The sequence below is a fragment of the Suricata suricatta genome, chromosome 13 (assembly GCF_006229205.1).
Source record: "Suricata suricatta isolate VVHF042 chromosome 13, meerkat_22Aug2017_6uvM2_HiC, whole genome shotgun sequence".
In the NCBI taxonomy this organism is placed as follows: domain Eukaryota; kingdom Metazoa; phylum Chordata; class Mammalia; order Carnivora; family Herpestidae; genus Suricata; species Suricata suricatta.
The window spans coordinates 40,532,757-40,553,242 of NC_043712.1; the positions used below are offsets into that span (position 1 = coordinate 40,532,757).

Sequence of the window (20,486 nt, forward strand, 5' to 3'; positions counted from 1 at the left end):
GAAAATCTACAGATGTCTCTGTTACTTTAGCAAATTTGCTATCACCATTCACTTTAGAACACTAGTTTCCTAAACTGGGAAGGGGTTTTGGTTTCTGTTTTTTGTTTTGTTGTTTTTCTGAGATTCCCTAAGCTCTGGCCCTAGAGATTCTGGTTCAGTATGTCTGGGGTAAGCTGTTTCTCAAATTTCCCCTAGGAAATTCTGAAATCAGAGAAATTGGGAACTATTACTTTGCCCTCAATTTTAGTAGCTGCTTATTTTTTACAACAAATACAAAAATTTCCTCCGATATTAATCACAAGTACTTACAGAGAAAATTCATAGGTATCCAGAGAACTAGAGGTAACAAACTCTTGCAAAATTTTTAAAAATATTTTAATGTTTGTTTATTTTTGAGAGGTGGGGGGGCAAAGCACAAGCTGGGGAGGGGCAGAGAGAGAAGAATCCAAGCAGCCTCCAAGCTCCATGTTGTCAGTACAGAGCCTGATGTGGGGCTCAAACCCACCAACTGTGAGATCATGACCTGAGCCAAAGTTGGACACTTAATCGGCTGAGCCACCCAGGCGCCCCTGCAAAAAATATTGTTTTTTAAGTGTTTGATGAACAGCAGCACTAAGACAATGTCAGTGCTGAAAAGTGAGTGGTTTTATCCTTAGAAGACAATTGTTTTCTCCTGCATTTGTATTCATTTACTGGTAAACAGAGACTGGCTTATAACTATCATTATTACTAAATAAAATATGGAAGATCTTTAACAAAAAGGTGGCTCCGTAATCAATCAGTATTATTGAGAAAATGTTTCTAGTAGACCTAAATGAAAGGCATAAAATAAGCTGCACAATTTACTGTAGAAATTCAAAGATTTCTATGCCTGTGCAATTTATCTGAAATAGGACAAGAAAATGAACAAAACTACTATTGTTGAAAACTAAGCTAAATTAAATTAAAAAACGTAAGTGTAAAACAAGTACACTTCATGTTTTAGGATATTTGAAGCACAGATAGATTTTACAGTCTATTCTACCCAGAGCAATTCATTATTAAATGAGATTTAATAAAATGTTTGGTACCAAGAGTGAACACCACTCCTTCCCAACTTAATACAAAACCCACATTTGGTTTTTCCATCATCCTCGATGTTTGTATCTACTGCAAAATATTTTTATGTGTTTTGGTTGTTTTCTTGGCAGACACACTTGTCATGAGCCCCGGGGTTCTTGTCATCATGCTTCTGGGCAGCATGTCATACATTAGGAAGTCTTACATTGCTACATATAACTGTCCCATAACATTCTAGGAGATAGAGCTTTCGTTGTCCTTGAAAGATTGTACAAGATGCTATATTGGCAGTCTATAACCCAAATCGGCCTGAGTGCTTCTCCGGACATTGCCACTGGAGGCCGAGGTGTGGTTAAACACATATAGTTGAAGACTCTCTTTTCTTCAGAGAAATACTGTTTCCACATCTCTCGTATCTGTCGTCTTAATTATATAATGTGACATGAACTTGAAAAGAGGGGTGAACAACCTTCGTCAGGATGATATACAAAGCTTTTGTATCGGGTGTTGTGGTGACCTTATACTTGTTCACGCTCTATTTCAGGAGAGGTGAGGTAATAGCACATCCATAGCCACGTCAGTAAGTTCATCTACCTTTCAGTTTGCACTTAAACTTTAATTTTTAAGAGGTGGAATTATTTTACTTTTTCTACCATACAATAAAGAGTAGCAAATTGAGTAACATTCTAATTAAAATCCAAGAGTACTGAACATTCTGGCTGGTTCTTCCTAAAGCTTTTCTTGTATTTAACCACACTCTGAGCCATGGTTATTTCCTTTGTCTATTTTAGATCCTTAACTGTAAAAAACATGTGCAATGTTTGCATCTTCAAATTTTCATCTTTAGAAACTAAGCAACTCCTGACAACTTAATATACTAGCTCTAAAACAGTGGACCTGGTGGCGTCCTCAGATTTTTTGAAAGGAGACATTCCTGGGAAATGCAAATCAAACCCACAATGAGATATCTCCTCACAAGTGTTGGAATGACTAAAATTAAAAACAAAGAAAAAACAAGTGTTGATGAGGACATGGAGAAAAAGGAACCCTTGTGCACTGTTGGTAGGAATGCACAGTGGTGTGACCACTGTGGAAAACAGTATGGAGATTGTTTTTATGGTGGCCCTGGGTGCCCTCCATCAAGGACAACACCCACAAGTTGACTTTCAATTTTGAAACCCATCTGTGTGTTCTTTGGAATGTCATTCTTCCCTTCTCCCTCTGAGAAACCTTCACACTGTCTTTCTTGGATGCCTCCCTTTTTCCATCTCTTGTTCTTAGCAGAACATCTTTCTTAGCAGCATCTTTCTGCTAAAGCCCCTCATATCGTTGGCCAATCATCTTGGGTGAGTTGCTTTCTTTTTTTTTTTATTTATTTATTTTTGAAAGAGAGCAGGGAGGGGAAGAGAAAAAGGGAGACCACGGATCCAAAGTGGGCTCCACACTGACAGCAGAGAGCCCGATGCAGGGTTTCAACCCACAAACTGTGAGATCACGATCTGAGCTGAAGTTGAATGTTTAACCGAGGGAGCCACCCAGGTGCCCCAAGTGAGTTGCACTTCAGATTGCTGCATCTCAGGAGAGCCTGGGTGACACAGTCAATTAAGCATCAGATTTTGGCTTAGGACATCTCATGGTTTTTGTGTTCGACTCCTGCATTGAATTCTGTGCTGACAACTCAGCGTCTGGAGCCTGCTTCACATTCTGTGTCTTCCTCTTTCTGCTCATCTGCCACTTGTGCTCTGTCTCATCCTCTCAAAAATAAACAAACATTAGAAATTAAAGCAATAATTTAAAAGATTGCTGGAGCTCCAGATAACACTTAGTTCTTGCTAACTTTTTTTGCTTTATTCTGCCCAAATCAGACAATTCCAGCCAATCTTCTGCCTTTGAAATTATGCATGCAACAGATAGCCACCAACTTCTTGGTGGGCTTAAAAACTCAAGTTGCTGGGAATTAAGAACTCTCTTGCATTAATCTCCAGTAGCTACATGGTAAGGACTAGGATTTGCTGCTCTACATCCAGATATAGGATGCTTCCCTACTTCTTGCAGGCAGCACATGTTTGTGGAATGATTCTCTTGAGTTTCCTTTACTTACTTTTAGTTGGCGGAAGAGAGAGAGGAGCCTTCCCTTTCCTTACCTGAAAGGAAGGGAAAATTTCACAACTTCTTACTCTTAGGAGTTTCTTTCATAGAAATTTTTCTCAGTGATTCCCCAGTCTACTCTAAATATTGTTTGGAGGTAAGTAGTGATAGTGCCTACAATGATGGCAGCAGGCTTGAGAACACAGATATTCATGCTATATATATTTCAGCTTAAGGGTTTCAGGCAAGAATGTGTATTTGTTTGTTTACTTCCTTATTTAGAGAGGGCAAGTAGGGGAGGGACAGAGAGAGAGAGAGAGAAAGAGAGAGAGAGAGAGAGGGAGAGAGAGAGAGAGAGAATCTTAAGCAGCCTCCATGCTCAGCACAGCAACTGAAGCAGGGTTTGATCACCCAACTGTGAGATCATGACTAGATCCAAAATCAAGAGTGGAAGCCCTCAACTGTCTGAGCCACCAGGTGCCCTAAGAAACAATAGGAATTTAAATAAGAAATAAAATTGGAATTCATTTTTTCTGATTCTTTCTGTTGCTCACTTACTACTGCTACTGCAACAAAGCCAAGCAGCTTAATACTTTTTTTTCTGCTCTGCCTATTTTTCTACTGGCAGAGAAAAAAATGTGGATAGAGGAGAGAGAATACTAAAAGGAATGGGGTACTAAATATATAACAGCTTCTTTTATCCTACCTCCCGAGATCCAAGCCTCCTGGTTTATAAAAGTTAACCACATTCTGTGATGGCATGATAGAGCACATGTGAGTACGTTTTACCTAAAGATAGAGTTTTCTGAAGAATGTAGAATTACATTCTTAGTTTAATATTTAAGCCTGTGCTCAGTGAGATTCTAAAACCCAGAAAACTTTTTCATCACAGGAAATAAATCAAAAGCCTATATTTAATATAACACAAAGCAGAAATAATCCTCTACATACACAGAAGAAAAAAAGGAGAAAAAACACTCTTACAGATGTAGTACATTAAACAGATACTCATGGCTTTTATCTTTAAGGAGAGCCATTAAAGGTGGGAAACATGATTTAATAAGCTTTGTTTTAAATCTACATCAGATAGAAGATACCGAAAGCAAATGTGCACACTTATCAAATACAGCAACTGAATTTGAGCTTATCCATCCAATACTAGAGGCACTGAAATTCATAGGTTGTATTTAATTCCATTTTGATTATATGCACAGATAAAACAAACAAAATTGTTATCAATTTATACAGATAACATAGACTTTCTCTCCAGTGAAACTCACTACAGTGTTGAAATAATGTAAAAGAAAACAACAAAATATTTAAAGTACTATTTTGTCTGAAAAGAGGAACTGAATGCAATTCAACAAATTATTAGTAAGAAAGTGACAATTAAAATGGAAATTTAGTCATCTGAATTTTGTTAAACTACATATGAATTTTAGATATTAGCTGCTTTTAAAAATAGTTTGTGTCTCCTGGGAATAGTTTATTCAAGGTTTTAATATTCATTTTTAAGATCATTGACTTATAACAAGAAAAACAATATGATTGGTGTTGATACTACAGTGTTTGTGAAAATTAAAAATATAATGATTACTGAAAAACATGTTTTTTGGTGGAGAAATCCATTATTACTGAATGCATCTGAAAAGCAAAGAAAAAAAATCAACATTTTTATTTTTAATTAATTAAGTTGAAGATTGAAATTACTTTAGTTGCTCACTTTGTAGAATTAAATGGCCCCAGAAATAGAAAGAAAGAGTTGAATTATCAGATAATCATAAAAACAAGCTCCAAAAGGAGATTGTACAGCTAATAACCTAATCATTCTGACAAAGAACGCTCTTAATTCTTAACCACCTTTCTATAGTGATGACAACTAATAGAAAAGCAATTACAGTGTTAGAATTGTTTTTACACCTGCTGAGTCTGACCCTTTATGTTTCCATAGGGAATCCAATAGGGTTTGTGATAAATTGAGGTGGATATTACACTAACTTTCTTTGAAGCTAATTGTGTTGCCACATTTGCCAGCATCTAGCACAATAATTATCTGACCAAGCATTCTTTGTTATGAGCAATATGTACAAAATGTGGGGAATCAATAATAACTAGAAAATTGAGCTGGCAGAAAGAAATCATTATACAGGAGTTGGAGTTACACTCAACTGTATAATAAAGATTTATTCTACAAGAAGACTTGTGTTAGCACAAAACTCTATATGCAAAATATGAAGTTGTACTGTAGTGATAATATTCCAGAACATCAGAAGAAAATGTATCCCTCTTAGTTAATGTTAAATAATAAAGCAACCCTCCTCTTGTAACAATATGAGTCTTCAAACACATGTGGAATCAGTTTCTTTTTAACATGATAAAGTAGTTTTCTTGAACAGTAACTATTCCTGAAGATGTCCTCGTAAGACAGACAGTCAAAAATCAAACGATCATATATATGGAAGAAAAAAGACTGCGCTTTTTTCTGCATTTGTGGGGGATTTGAACGGGGATAGGGCTCCCTATCTATGAAGCTTGAAACTTAAGAGGGTTTTGCATAATCCAGGACCACCCATGTTATAATTATAGATGGGAGTTTTTGTAAAAGGTTAAAGGTAGGTAGAATAAAGTGATATTTTGTTAGCATAAGAACACAAACCGTGCCAATGAATGTCATCAAACAGAATGAAAGTTTGGGGGATATTTGAACCTATGATCAAACTGGTCTTTTATCATCCTCCTCCATTCCTAGAAAATCTAAACTCTCCTCAGAAATATTACAAAATAAGGAATAAAATGAAACAAATGCCTAATATAACATAAATGATTGTCAGTCTCAAAAACCTGTGTAGAGGGTAGGAGGCAGATTCCAGACCAGGATGCCTAGGGCAGAACGGGAAGAAAGAAGTGATTGGAAAGACGGTGATTTGAGGGGTGGTCCTGACAACGGTGAGAGTAAATCTATTAAGCCCACTGAGGAACAACTAGGCTGAGAAATAGCACAAATTCTCCATATTTTCTACCTAAAGTGGACTCTTTAAAACTGCATGAAACAATTTGAAACTGGAATAGTGACTTGTCAATGAACACTGAATAGCAAAATATAATAATATATTTTTCTAGAATCTGTATGTGACAGATACATTAAGAACACTCACACTGAAAGAATACCTATGATTAGAAACATAATTTATTCTTTCTCTCTTTCTGTACCTACAGAAAAAAGCTCAAGGTTGCTCTTGCTGGGATTCTTAGGACCAATGGGTGGTGCGTACATATATGCATGCTTCTGTGAGTGTGTGTGTGTGTGTGTGTGTGTGTGTGTGTGTGTGTTAAGAGGGACAGGATGCCATCAACTATTGTTAGCTCATTTCACATGAATTATGCATATAGATTTTCTTCTAAATCCATGACCTTGAGACTTTGCATAGCTTTTATTTTCATCCCTAAAGATGGAATGGAAGTCATATTGTATATTCCTCAGGAAAGTCTCCCTCCAAGATCTAAACCAAAATTTACTGAAGCATCGGGGATTGAGGTAGTGAATGAATCTCTCATTTTCTAGTTCTGAATAGAATAGGCAAGTCTGAAATCTGCCTCCTACCCTCTACAGTTTTTGAGACTGACAATCATTTATGTTATATTAGGTATTTGTTTCATTTTATTCTTTATTTTTTAATATTTCTGAGGAGTGAGTCCATTTGGCCAGCTCCAAATAACACATCAAATTCTGTACTTTTATTCTTACTTTACCTTAAAACCCATTTTTTGTCCATTACTAGTCCATCAGTGTTTTGTGAAATTGTTGGATTAATGTTCTGATGACTTTGTGTATAATTCATTGACATTTTTTAAGTGGAGAAGGAAAAAAAAATCTACTTGACAAAGGTTATATTGTCTTTGTGTGTATGTGTGTGAGTTTTAGTAATTAGCTTTGTGTCTTTGTGTGTCTTTGTGTGTATGTGTGTGTGTTTTAGTAATTAGCTTTCATATTGCAGAAGTTAACTATCATCATTCTTGAGTTAACAGAAGTATTTTTTTATTTGTTGTAGAGTCTCATTCTTTAATTAAGATTTTTAAAACTCTCAACATTAATTCATAACACATAATGAATCTATTCTTCGTGAATACTGGAACAGTGTCAGAGTATAAGACACAGCCAGCTCTATCCACTGAACATTCAATTACATGTGGTTCCTTCAAGTACTCCAAGTACTTTGGTATCAAGTAAACTTGAATTCAGATGAAAGCTTTACCATTAACTTAAAGTATAATGGTGGGTAAACTTGAAACCTTATTCTTTTTTCAGTTCTAAAATGGGAATGCAACATCAAACTCATAAGGATGCTGTAAAGATAAAACAAAGTCTTTTAATTAATTACTCTGATAACACTAGCAAGGTCAACTGCTCTCACTGCTCCTGACACTTAGCTCAAAACCTTGTTAATAGTAAATGCTCTCAAAAGGAGTGTCTATGAAGGGAATGAAATTTAGTGCCTGAGCTTGAGAAGCTGGTGCTTGACTTTGTGTATCTTTTGTATTATCAGATCTTTGAATAATTTTCAAACTGTTTAATGAAACAGTTTCATTTCCATTATGAATTTCAATTCCCCCCTTGGCACTTTTATGCCAAGACTCCCCACTTTCATAGATTTATTCCTTTATTGTCCTTATTTTTTGTGGAAATTTGGGATGAAAGAGGGAGGTAATTGAGTGATATTACTCTCATGGCGAGCTAAAAGTCTCAATGTTTTTCTAATATAGGTGGCATCTACATCTGTATGGTTTCTTGGATTTGGAAGTATAGATGTAATTTCAGTTATTCTCAACTCTTGCATGAGAAGGCTTTCAAATTTCAAATTTGACAAACAAGATGGCAATACTCTGTCCTAACCCGGAGGCCGGTCCGGCGCGCTCGTCCCCAGCGTTCGGTGGTACCTGTTTCATCCACCCCGACCTGCAGGGTGGAGAATCGTAGTGGGTTCTTTTCCTGAGAGAGGGAGAGAAAGGGCAGGAAGGGGGACGCACAGAGAGTGAAGACACAACTCATGGTTTCCGATCAGGCAAGAAAGAGAAAGAGCTTTATTCAGAAAACTGTCTCTTATAAAGGTTTCAAGGCGGGAAAACAAGGCAGCTGACCCAGGTCAGTTGCTAGGAAACAGGGTTAAGGGATTAGGACTGGAGTAAAGGGGAACCAGACTAGAGTGTTTTAGCACAGCTGCTGAGGGCTGATACCACCCTGCCTGCAGGCGGTTGATCTTTGGTCTTCTGGCTTCTCCTCTGACAGGGAGTGGCGCTCCCCTGCCTATTTTGCAACTCCCCTCAGGGAGTGACATATCCGGCTAGCAAATGGCCAAGCAGCTGAGATCTTTGCCGCTTCCCACAATACTCTGCAGAGAAGGCCCTCTGTAATAGGCCACTAAGTTTTATGAAATTTACCCATCCTGCCAGAAATAAATGGTGGGGTTATTTTCAAAAGTAGAATACATATACAAGGATATACTCTAGTAGTTAAATCTCCATTACATAAAATATGGATATTTGATCATTCAGTTGAATGGTGGAGATGAACAATGATGGAGGATTTACCAAAAAAGAACAGTTCTTTAATAAGGAACCTTAATAATTTCTTCTTTTAGTACAAAAATGCTATCCTTTCAAGTTCTGGTAAGTAATAAATATAATGACAGTCCAATTAGTTTGAATTTATGTAAATGTATTTAATGCCTCATTGTGCTAGGCAATATGAAGAAGGAAAAGAGGAAAGGGAAAAGATTTTGTGTATATGGAGTTTACAGTCAGAGTTGGAGAGCTGTATATACAAATACATTTTTAAGAAAGAGGAATTAATAAATATAAAATGTATATTTATTTCCAAAGCCAATGTTCTCTAGTTTTATGAAGTGAATGTTAGGGAAGAAATGAGTCAAGTGTTCATGGAAATTGATCCAAATGCAATAGGCAGAGATGTAAGACACTGAAGTGGGTAGAGAACCATGTTGGTTGAAGACATCAAGGCATGAATCTAAAGAACATTATAGGATGAGAGGGGCACCTGCTGACAGGTGGACAATCAGGTTTATCTTTTGACTGTTTCTAACTTCTGGCTACCTTCCTCATGAAGGAGAATGTACACAATTGAGAAGATTAAATGCTACTCCTTGAGCACACATAGATGGAGCCTTTGAGCTGTAGAAATAACACGCTAGTGTGCCATTTTATGCTGTTAGAGCAAACAATGTTTTCAACTTGATTCAGAAGCGAAAAAGCTCCCGAGAGAAGCTTTTAAATACTCAAATCCAAAACGTGTTGTTTTTTTTTTTTTCTATTTTCACAAGTGAATAAAATCTCAAAGGGGAGAAACCAAAATAAATAAATCAATAGCGGGGTAGGAAAAATAGTGGAACAGCTACTAAGATGGTGTTAGAAATTTGGTGATTTGGTAAATTCAATTTGCTGAGCATATACAACACAGAGTAGTAACAAATGGAGGAGGTCAAAGAGAACAAACTTCAACAGCTTTTATGCAAAGATACCAGTAGAGGATTCTTTACTATAAAACTAATTGAGCTTAATTTTAAAAGTGCTTTATTTCTACTGTCCCCTTCAGGGCTCTGGAAGGGGCTCTAACAATGTGCTCATAGAGTTGTATGTCTTAAAAATTTTGAAAAATTAAGTTATTTTGACCAAAGTTTGTTAACATCATTGTCTCTTTTCTCACTAACTCCTTCCTTTCAGGTTAATCAGCCTTGACGTGGCCTTGTTATTAGGACCTAGCTAGAGTGAGATTGAGTTGCAGATGTCGTATTTTGGAAGGATACTACCCATAATTCTTAGTTCCATCTTTGTAATTAGTTAATTTATTTCTAGCTACCATGGATAGCAACTACAGCCAACTACATTCAGTATATCAACCACCTATTGTACCAACTCAGCTTTATGTCCAATTTTGTTTTTATTTTATTTTGCTTAATGAGGGTCCTCAGAATTGTAGAAACTTCATAACCAAAAAAACCACAGATGAAGCATGATACCTGAAATGGAGAAGTTGATAACTGATTTGGAGGGAAAGAACAGTCTCAAGAAATCAATATGATATAGAAACCAATACAACACGAGAATATTAGTATCTCTGGGTTGGGAATGAGAAGACCTAATTTCTTGTCTCAGAACTATATGATAGGTGTACTAATTTAATATAATGGGTACATTACATCTCTTTGGTCTTTGGTTGTGTTATCAATAAAAGGAAAAAGAAATCCAACTTATGATTCCCAAACACCAACCCTTAAATTGGTATCCATTCATAACAACGTTTTTAAGGATAATTCATTCATTCACACATGACTGGAATATTCAGTAAATATCTGCTATATGTCAGAGGCTGCTAAGTACTAGGGATGCATGGACTTGCTTTCCTGCAGCTGAGAACCTAGTGTTTTGGGAAGTGGGGTAGGGGTAGAAACATTAAACAAATAATCACAGAAATGCTTACAACATTCCATACTGTGTTTAAGTACTGTGAAGATAACGTGAAAAGAGCCACAGGAGAGTACAATAATTAACTTTTCTGAAGGAGATCAGATAAAGCTTCTCTAAGAAAGTGTCATTTAAGCTGAGATATGGATGAACAGAGGTAAGTAATGGTCATGAGAGATTAAAGGTAGAGGCTGAGAGCCTTTCAGGCAAGTGGCAAAGCATGAATAACATCCTAAAGTTGCTGGGAGCAGGGCTCAAGAAAGCAGTGGTCTCCCAATTTTATTTTGATTACGTACAACAATTAGTTGAAAACTTTGACCATACTGTTTGTTTGTTTGTTTGTTTATCTAAGAATAGTATACACAGGCGAGCCTGCGTTGCTTAGTCAGTTATGTGTCTGACTTTGGCTCAGGTCATGATATCATAGTTCGTGAGTTCCAGCCCCCGCGTCGGGGTCTGTGCTCACAGCTTGGAGCCTGAAGCCTGCTTCGGATTCTGGGTCTCCCTTCCTCTCTGCCCCTTCTCTGTTCATGCTCTGTCTGTCTCTCTCTCTCTCCTCAAAAATAAACATTAAAAAAAAAAGAAGAGTATACACATACTATTGTATTTATATGGTATGTAAAGCACAAAAATAACAAAAATATAAATGTTTAAATATTACGTGTCCTGTACAGAAACCTTTCCATTCAAAAAAAGCACTGTCATGAATAGATTATGCATTTTTTAACATCTTGTTTTAGTACTTTGTCATACAGTGGATAAATGTCTTTGATCTGTGGCCAGTTTATTTTGAGGACTAATTTTAATAGCTATTATAGCTTTAAAACATAATAGTCCACAAAGGAGCATATCTCAGTAGGAAAATTGCATGATTAGATAAATTTACACAAAATTACTATTTGGTTTTACAATCCATTTGCCCAATAAGCAAAAGTTTTATTAAAACTGCCTAGCAAATTATAATTTTCTGGCTTCAGTCAGTTGTCTGGCAAATTAATTGGAGCATGTTGAAGTTTTAATTTTTATAAAGTCCACAGAGATTTTGCATTTAAAAAATTCTGAGAGATTAGGGAACTTTGCTTCCATGGACGTAAGGTATGTAGAGATGAGAACATTTATAATATACACATACTATATTATGTGATACAATCATATAACTTTCAATGTCTATATAATAATGATTGAAATACTGTCTCAGAAAGAGCCCCAAAACAACTATTTCTTTAAAAGAACATATTTTTAGCTGTTTCACTCATTAAAACATCAAAGTAAGGGTGACTGGGTGGCTCAGTAAGTTAAGCATCCTACTTCAGCTCAGGTCTCCACCTCACAGTCTGTCAGTTCGAGCCCCACATTGGGCTCTGTGGTGACAGCTCAGAGCCTGAAGCCTGTTTTGGATTCTGTGTCTCCTTCTCTCTCTGTCCCTCCCCAGCTCACATTTTCTCTCTCTGTCTCTCAAAAATGAATAAATGTTAAAAAAAATTTTTTAAACATCAAATTTACCTCAAATAGGTTAAGCAATTTTATTTTTTAAAAATTATGAATAGGTTTACAATTAAAGGTAACCATTTGACAGAAATGAGCACATTATTTTTTTAAAAAGAAAACTTGAGAATCCATCTTTATGTACAATAATTCTCCTAAGAATTTTGCCATGTGTTAATGAGTGAAGTTTGGGCATCAAGAAGATTTTGATAGTCACTGTCCATCTTATTTCCAAAAATTTAGAAACACTCTATTATATAAAGCATTGTTTTTAAAAAGCAATCACAATAAAACTTTAGTAAAAGAGTAAACCTATTTTTTAATATTTATTTAATTTGAGAGAAAGAAAGAGAGAATGGGGGGAGGCACAGAGGAGAGAGAGAGAGAGAGAGAGAGAGAGAGAGAGAAGGAATCCTAAGCAGACTCCATGATGTCAGCGCAGAGCCTGATGCAGGCAGGTTCCATCCCAGAATGGTAAGATTGTGACCTGAGCTGAAATCAAGATTTGTGTGCTTAACCAACTGAGCCAGCCAGGTAAACCTATTTTATTTTAAAGCCTGTGTTGAATAAACTATAGTGCTTTAAAATATTCTGGAAATTGACAGAAAAGTATGAGTGAAGCCATCTAGGAGTCCAGGTGTGCAAGCACCTGCTCTTTCCCAGAGAGTTCCTCCACCCTGGGAGGGTACTCCCCTGACCACAGTACCAAACAGTCAGCCTTACTGGAAATGTCAGCGAAGTCTTCTTTAACAGTTTTGTAGATGAATGGTAAAATAAATCCTAATATTTTCGCCATCAAGACAACACACTATTATCTTGTGATCCCCATCCTCAGTTTTTTTCTTTGTCTCTTTTTGCAGACCACTGCTCTAGAACCAAAAGAAAGGGAAGTTGACAGGCAAAGAGCAAAATGAGTGAGAGATGTGGCTGGTTGAGAAGGCAGAGCAGAATGTGCCAGGGTAGGGCATGTTAAAAACTACATCACGAGCAACAGGAGTAACAATCAACTACTGCATTTGATGAAATTTTTAGAAAATTAAAATGTATCTACCAGATTGTCCTTTACTCTGTGTTTGTAGTATTATTATTAATATTAGCATTCGGTGTTAAATTTTTTGAATAAGTTACAATGTATTTTCTTTTTCATCTTATCGTATTGTGGGAAGAACACATGAAATCTGCCTCTTGTAAGTGTACAATACATTATTGCTGATTACAGGTATAAAGTTGTACATCAGATGTCTAGAACTCAGTCATCTTGCTTAACTGAAACTTAATGCCCATTGATGAGTAACTCCTTTTTTTTATCCCCTGGTAATAATTATTTCACTCTTTGATTATATGAATTGGACTATTTTAGATCCCCCTTATCAGTGAAATCATACAGTAGTTACCTTCCTGTGACTGACTTATTTTACTTGGCGTGATATCTTTAAGGTTAGCCCATGTTGTTGCATATTACAGAATACTTTTGTATTTTTAAGGCTAGGTAGTATTCCAATGTATGTAGACACCATATATTCATTTTTTTTTGGTTTTTTAAAGCTTATTTATTCAGAGAGAGAAAGAAAGAACCCCAAGCAGGCCCCACACTGTCAATGCAAAGCCTGAGACCCAAACCCATGAACTATGTAATCATGACCTGAGCCGAAGTCCAATGCTTAACTGACTAAGCCACCGGGGCACCCCCATCACATACTTCAATCATCTCTGCTTAAAGTGTTTGGTTCCATGAAAAACTGACCAGTCTTTGTACTCTTCCACCTCAATTGTTTTTGCTGTTGTTTTAACGTTTTAATCTTTATAATCCAAATGTCTCAGACCCTCTAGTCTATACAAAATCTATGATTCCTTTTACTCTCTAAAATTCTGGGTTTATATGCTTAAAGAAAAAGATTGAAACTCGTTGTGGAATAAGCTATTGCATTTTTGCTATGGGTAAGGATAGGAATAAACTGTCCTTGTATAAAATGTTTACTTACCATTAAATATGCCATATAAATCTATCTGTATGTCCCTAGGGTTTGGACAACCCATGGATTACACAGGTCCTTCTGGTTAGCTTTCTAGTGGCTATTATACTGGATATATTTTTATTTATCCCTCATCAAGTGTGCTGATAATTACTTGAAGTTTTTAGAAAAGCATAAGGTAGCAATATAAAATATTCCAAAAAAATTGAAATATTTAGACTTTTTTCATGTCTCCAAAAATTGATTATTCTAGGAGTGAGAAATCTTGAGAATCGAGTGAAAGCTAGATGTTACTTTTTGCATATTTATTGTCGGATAGGCACATCTTAAAAGGTAATGACTCTGAAAAGTGGAAATGTATTTGCAGAACTTATTCTCTGGCAATATCCATGAGAATAAAACCCCAAACTTACATAAAATTCATTTTTATAGTAACTGATAGGTGTCAAATTGTCAAGAAAAGCAAGAAAACCCAAAAAACAAACAAACAAGCATACAAAAAAACTAAACTATAATGTTTGTCTGGGTTTTGTTTCAATTAATCCATAAATATGATACTTGTTAGAATCATTTTAATATTCTACATTAATTAGTTTTTAACTATTAGCATTAGTATTTGGTGTTAAAGTTTTCAAATATGTTATAATAATACAATAACATAATAATCTCAGGTAGGAAAATTCATTTACACAGCAAGGATTAGGTCTCATGCAACAAAGACCTCATTATTTTTCCAACTTATCTGTGACATGTACTTATCTAAATGATATCAGAGATAATTAAAGGTAAACTTCACTTGTCAAAAAAAGATATTCAGAGTATAGTGGGTCTTGATGTCACTGTTATTTTATAGGAGCAACTATAGTAACCACTATGAATTGTATTTTTTGCAGGTTCTTATGTTTATCTTAAACTGCCTTTCACCGAGTTTTTGTGGTTCCCATCAAAGACTGTCAACAAACTGTACCATGACTAAAACATAAATGCTCAAATTAAAAAAAAGAAATTTAATGTTTATTTGTTATTGAGACAGAGAGAAACACAGCATGAGTGAGGAAGGGGTACAGAGAGAGAGAGAGACATACACAGAATCCAAAGTAGGCTCCAGGGTCTGAGCTGTCAGCACAGAGCCCAACATGGGGCTGAAACCCAGGAACCGTGAGATCATGACCTGAGCCAAAGTCAGTTGCTCAACTGACTGAGCCACCCAGGAGCCCCTAAATACACTTAAATTTTTAAAAGGAGTGCAAATTTGTGGTACAAAGAAATCTTAAAAAGAATAAATATGTGTATTATTAGGTACAGTAATAAGATATGATAAGGTTATATCTGGACAAGTAACTAAAAACCCAGAGTAAGCTGTGAGCCTTATTGATGCATTCCATTTCAAACATCACTTTTTTAAGCTACCATAGAAAAAGTAATTTTGCCTTTTACATAATTATAGGTTCAGAAGACATTACTTTATCAGCTTATAATAATAAAATACTTTAAACATACTAAATAAAAATTCCTTTAACATATAGAGCATTGTAGAAATAGTAATGCATGTTTGATTGCTGTAGTCCATTCTTCAAAGCATACAGTCAGGAATCTTAAATTCTGTTATAAAAAAGCCCTTGAATATTCTACTTTTTCTAATGGAGAAGCCAACACAATAAAATAGAGCCAGAAGTTTTTGGAGGAATGTAAAGAGATTTTATTTATAATTTCATGAATGCAACTGAATTTTTAATTACTCAGTTCATGTGCTATACTCACTGTTTTATGTTCCATTTCCCAGGGAAATGAACTATTAGTCTACTCACTGGTGAACTCAGTAGTTCTCTTTTACCTAAATTTCTTGTTTAAAGGTTTTGTTTTCAATTTGAGAGAGAGAGAGAGGGAATCAAACTTCACACTCAGCACAGAGCCTACACGGGTCTCAATCCCATGACCCCGAGATCATGACCTGAACCAAAATCAAGAGTTCAATGCTCAAACCACTGAGCCACCCATGCGCTCTTAAATTTGCCTTTTAAATTGAATATTTCAGTTTATTATAAATATATAGGTAAGTATGTGAATATGAATAAGAATACCTATGGAAAATAATCTGATAAGCAAACCTTAAATTCTATAGCATTTGAGTCATTAGAGTTTTAAAAATTCACATCCACAAGCAAAGCTCAATTTTTCTTTTCTTTTTTTTTTTAAAAAAATGTTAATGTTTATTTATTTTTGACAGAGAGAGAGAGAGAGACAGAGTGAGAATGGGGGAGGGGCAGAGAGAGAGAGGGAGACACAGAATCCAAAGCAGGCTTCAGGCTCTGAGCTGTCAGCACAAAGCCTGACACGGGGCTTGAACTTACCCACAGTGAGGTCAAGACCTGAGCTGAAGTCAGATACTTAACCAACTGAGGCACCCAGGTGCCCCAAAAGTCACTTTCTCTAAGGTTGGGACTGGCCCTAATGAGGTTATGGAAAGTAAGAAGCAGAACTTCATTCTCATAAGGAGAATGGACATGTAAGTGCTGAGTTTTTAAATGTTCTTTTATAATCTTAATATAAAATTGATCTTGCCCTTGGATCATTGTACTTTCCCCAAAATTTTAGGTATGTTCTCCATCTAGTTCCACACAATACTGAAATTGTCCTTGTATCTCTGTGTCTCCTTAGTACAGTATTTTGGAGTACAATTGAGGGAGCAATGCTGCTTGAGAAACAGAAGATTGCTTAGTGGTAAATTAAGTCTTTTCCAAAGTCAATGAAATGTTAGCCATAAATAGGTTAAATTTCCATTCTTGATGGTGCAAGCTTTTGAACCAGCCAACTCTGATGTCTATAAATATAGTATCTCACCAGTAATCTTAATTAAGGTGGATATGTAGGCTGTATAATTTATAATGTAATCTGGGAATTCAATCCCCACAGACAAATACTTAGGGCACTTAACACCAGATATATGATGCTCCCCCAGTTCTGAGAACATGAGCTTGTTAACTTTTGTCCATGTTTTAAAAAAAATATATTTCAGTGCTCAGATTTAATTGCCTTCTCTGGATTTTGAATATGTTCCATTGGTCCCTGTCTGGTTTTGTGCCAGCATCCTATTTTGATCACTATTGCTTTGTAGTATAATTTGAAATCTAAATTGTGATACCTCCGATTTTGTTCTTTTTTTTCAAAAATGCTTTGTAGAAGTATTATTTACGATAGGCAGAATATCAAAGCAACCAAAGTGTCCATCAATCAATGAATAGATAAAGAAGATGTGATATATACAGACAAGAGAATATTACTCAGCCATAAAAAAGAATGAGATCTTGCTATTTGCCATGAAATGGAAGGACCTAGAGAGCATAATGCTAAGCGAAATAATTTAGTCAGAGAAAGACAAATACCATATGCTCTCACTCATATGTGGAATTTAAGAAATAAAAAGTATGAGCAAAAAGAAAGAAAAGAGAGAGAGGCAAATCAAGAAATAGACTCTTAATTATAGAGAACAAATCGATGGTTGCCAGACAGGAGTTGTGTGGGGGTGAGTTAAATAGGTGATGGGGATTAAGAAGGGCACTTGTGATGAGCACTGGGTGATGTATGGAAGTGTTGAATCACTACAGCATACATCTGAAGATAATATAACATTTTATGTTAGCTAATTAGAAGTAAAATAAAAGCTTAATAATTTTTAAAAAAGTAACTGCCTTCCAAAATTGAGAACAATATTTTTTAAATGTTTAAAAAATTTTTTAATGTTTATTTTTGAGACAGAGAGAAACAGAGCATGAATATGGGAGAGCCAGAGAGAAAGGGAGACAAAGCAGGCTCCAGGCTCCAAGCTGTCATCCCAGAATCTGATGTGGGGCTCAAACCCACAAATGGTGATGAGATCATGACCTGAGCTGAAGTCGGACACTTAACCGACTGAGACACCCAGGTGTCCTGAGAACAATATTTTAATGGTTAAACCTAGTAACTTCTTATCAACGTTCATCTTTCTTGGCATTATTAATCGCCTCTTTCTGGAAACTCTCTTGGCTTCCAGGATGTTGCTGTCCTCTATTCCTTTTTCTTTGAATATTCTTCCTCCCTTTCCTCTATAGTCAACTTATTCACTATATCTCTATTGAATTATATTTTCCCCATTTTTCTACCTTAGGCCTTAGTTTCAGCTAGCTCCATACATTCTCTGTGGGTGTGTACATAAATGCTGGCAACTTTAAGTTATAGGTACACGTTTTATAGAATATACTACCTGAATGTATTATAAGCATTTGTAATTCAATAGAACGAAAACTTGCTACATTGTTTTCTTTCTCAATAGTTCTTCATTCTGAGAATTCTTTGAAGACATTATCAAGCATCTAGCAGGTTTTCATGATCTCTTTTTTCTAGTTGATTACAAAAAAAGTATATGCTGTCTTTATCTCTAATCCTCTCAGATAATATTATGTTCTGCAATCAGAGGGATTTTTCTAGAATAGAAATCTGTCCTCGCCACACATCTAATTAAAATATTTCATTGGTCATCAAAACATAAAGGTGATTTCTGAAATCTTTAGCCTGGAATTCAAGGCTCTTCAGGATGAAGCTCTACTTCTCTCAACCACATTCCTTTGCTCATTCATTCATCAGTTTGGTTGTATCTGTCAATCTATTAGGCATTAAGGATATAAGGTCAAAAAAATGACACCCAGTCCTTTTCCAGCTAGATCTTTTAGACTTACCCACTTCCAATGTACCCACATGGACTGTTTTAACTCTAAGAATATCTTGATCTTTCTTGCATCAGACCTTTGCCCCTGTAATTTTCACTTACTTTATTGTCTTTGTATTCTTTGGTCATCCCACAGTGTCCCACTCATCCCTGAAGTGACTGAAATTGCAATATCTTTCTTCAAGTTTTAAATAATTTCTCCTACTTAAGTTCTAATAGACTGTTCTCCAAACTGCCCATTAATTATCTCTGTAATTATTTAATATTACACAGAAACTAATATATAATATTATATTAAGGTATATTATTATGTATTACAGGGACTAAGTTAAGGTCTTAGGAGTTAGTAAAATCTGATCTCAAGAACCGATTCCATCATCTATTATTTGTGTGATTTATTCTAGGAAAATTACTTAGGCTGTCTGTGCTTCTCTTTCTGGGTATATGAAAAAGGCTTAATAGATCTAGTTATATATCTTAATCTAAATACCTTAATTTATGTCTCTATCTCTACAAACTCATTTACTGCTGTAATATGTCTTTGAGCATTTCATTTTATTTAAGGGCAGAGATTCTGATATGTAGATAATATATTCATAGCTGATTCAATGCATCTCATAAAATGCATACAGTACCCATATGTGATTGTGTCCTCAACATTGTCCACTTTGCTTGTTAAGGTGCAGACATTAATAAGAATGGTTGGACTAAATAAACAGCAGTGTTTATAACTAAACAGAACATGTGCTTATGTGGCATTTTAAGCAATGCCAATATGACATTAGACAAGTCATTTAGCTACTCTGAAGTTCAGTGTCTAAATTTATAGAATGAGAATGTGGTAGTATAGTTCTTTTCAGTTCTAAATTCTCATTCTAATATTTAATTCCATAATCTATGGAACTCTGGTTATAAAAGACTGTAATAATGATACCAGAAACTCTAACTGTGCTTCATTGATTTAAAAATTTTTATATGACAATTATACATCTAACAATTTTGTGAGATGAGCAAATTGTTACTATTATCTTTTAAGATGAGAAAACTGATGATAGTGCTCAAATGATGCAGGCACATCAGATACCTAGTTAAAATTAGTTCTTCTCTCTTCCGTCTGCCATACTAGTGGTTTCCAACAGGTGGGCTCAGGACCCATTGGAGGTCTCAGGGCTCTAAATTGATTTCATAAGCCTTTAGTAGAACCAATCTTTGCAGTCATGATATTGGGAATTTTTTTTTAACATTTGGGGGGTTTTTTCAATCTAAGAAAAATCTACCTATTCATCTATCTATCTACCACTGAAATTTGCTTTATAATTCTATGACAAGGACACAATTTAGTTTGACAATGTAGAAAGAAAAGCAACAGACCGAGCATCCAACCCTTTGAATTCCCATCTCTGTTCTTCCTCCTGCTAAATAGTCTGCCTTTTATCTACATCAACTATCCCATGTGTAGAACAGAAAATAGCAACCACTCAATGAATTCTCCACGATGATACCTACATATATAAAGTGACAATAGAACAATCCCAAAGTCTTATTTGACCATTAATTTCAATCCTTTAACTGTTTTTCAAGATGTTTCTAAGCGGCTTACAAGCAGTAGAGATGCTAATTTATTATGTAAATTGAGGTTCTTACTGACTCTGAAAGTGCACAACCAGATAAGGGACTACAGAGAAAAGCCATGGCAGGAAATG

General features: G+C 35.5%; 1 long non-coding RNA gene across 1 annotated transcript; it reads left to right on the forward strand.

Moving 5' to 3' along the window:
* Positions 1–12,601: 12,601 nt before the first annotated feature.
* Positions 12,602–13,168, forward strand: LOC115275831. The gene is made up of 2 exons (XR_003901771.1): positions 12,602–12,642; positions 12,969–13,168. It is a non-coding gene; the product is annotated as an uncharacterized LOC115275831 (long non-coding RNA).
* The last annotated feature ends 7,318 nt before the right edge of the window (positions 13,169–20,486 follow it).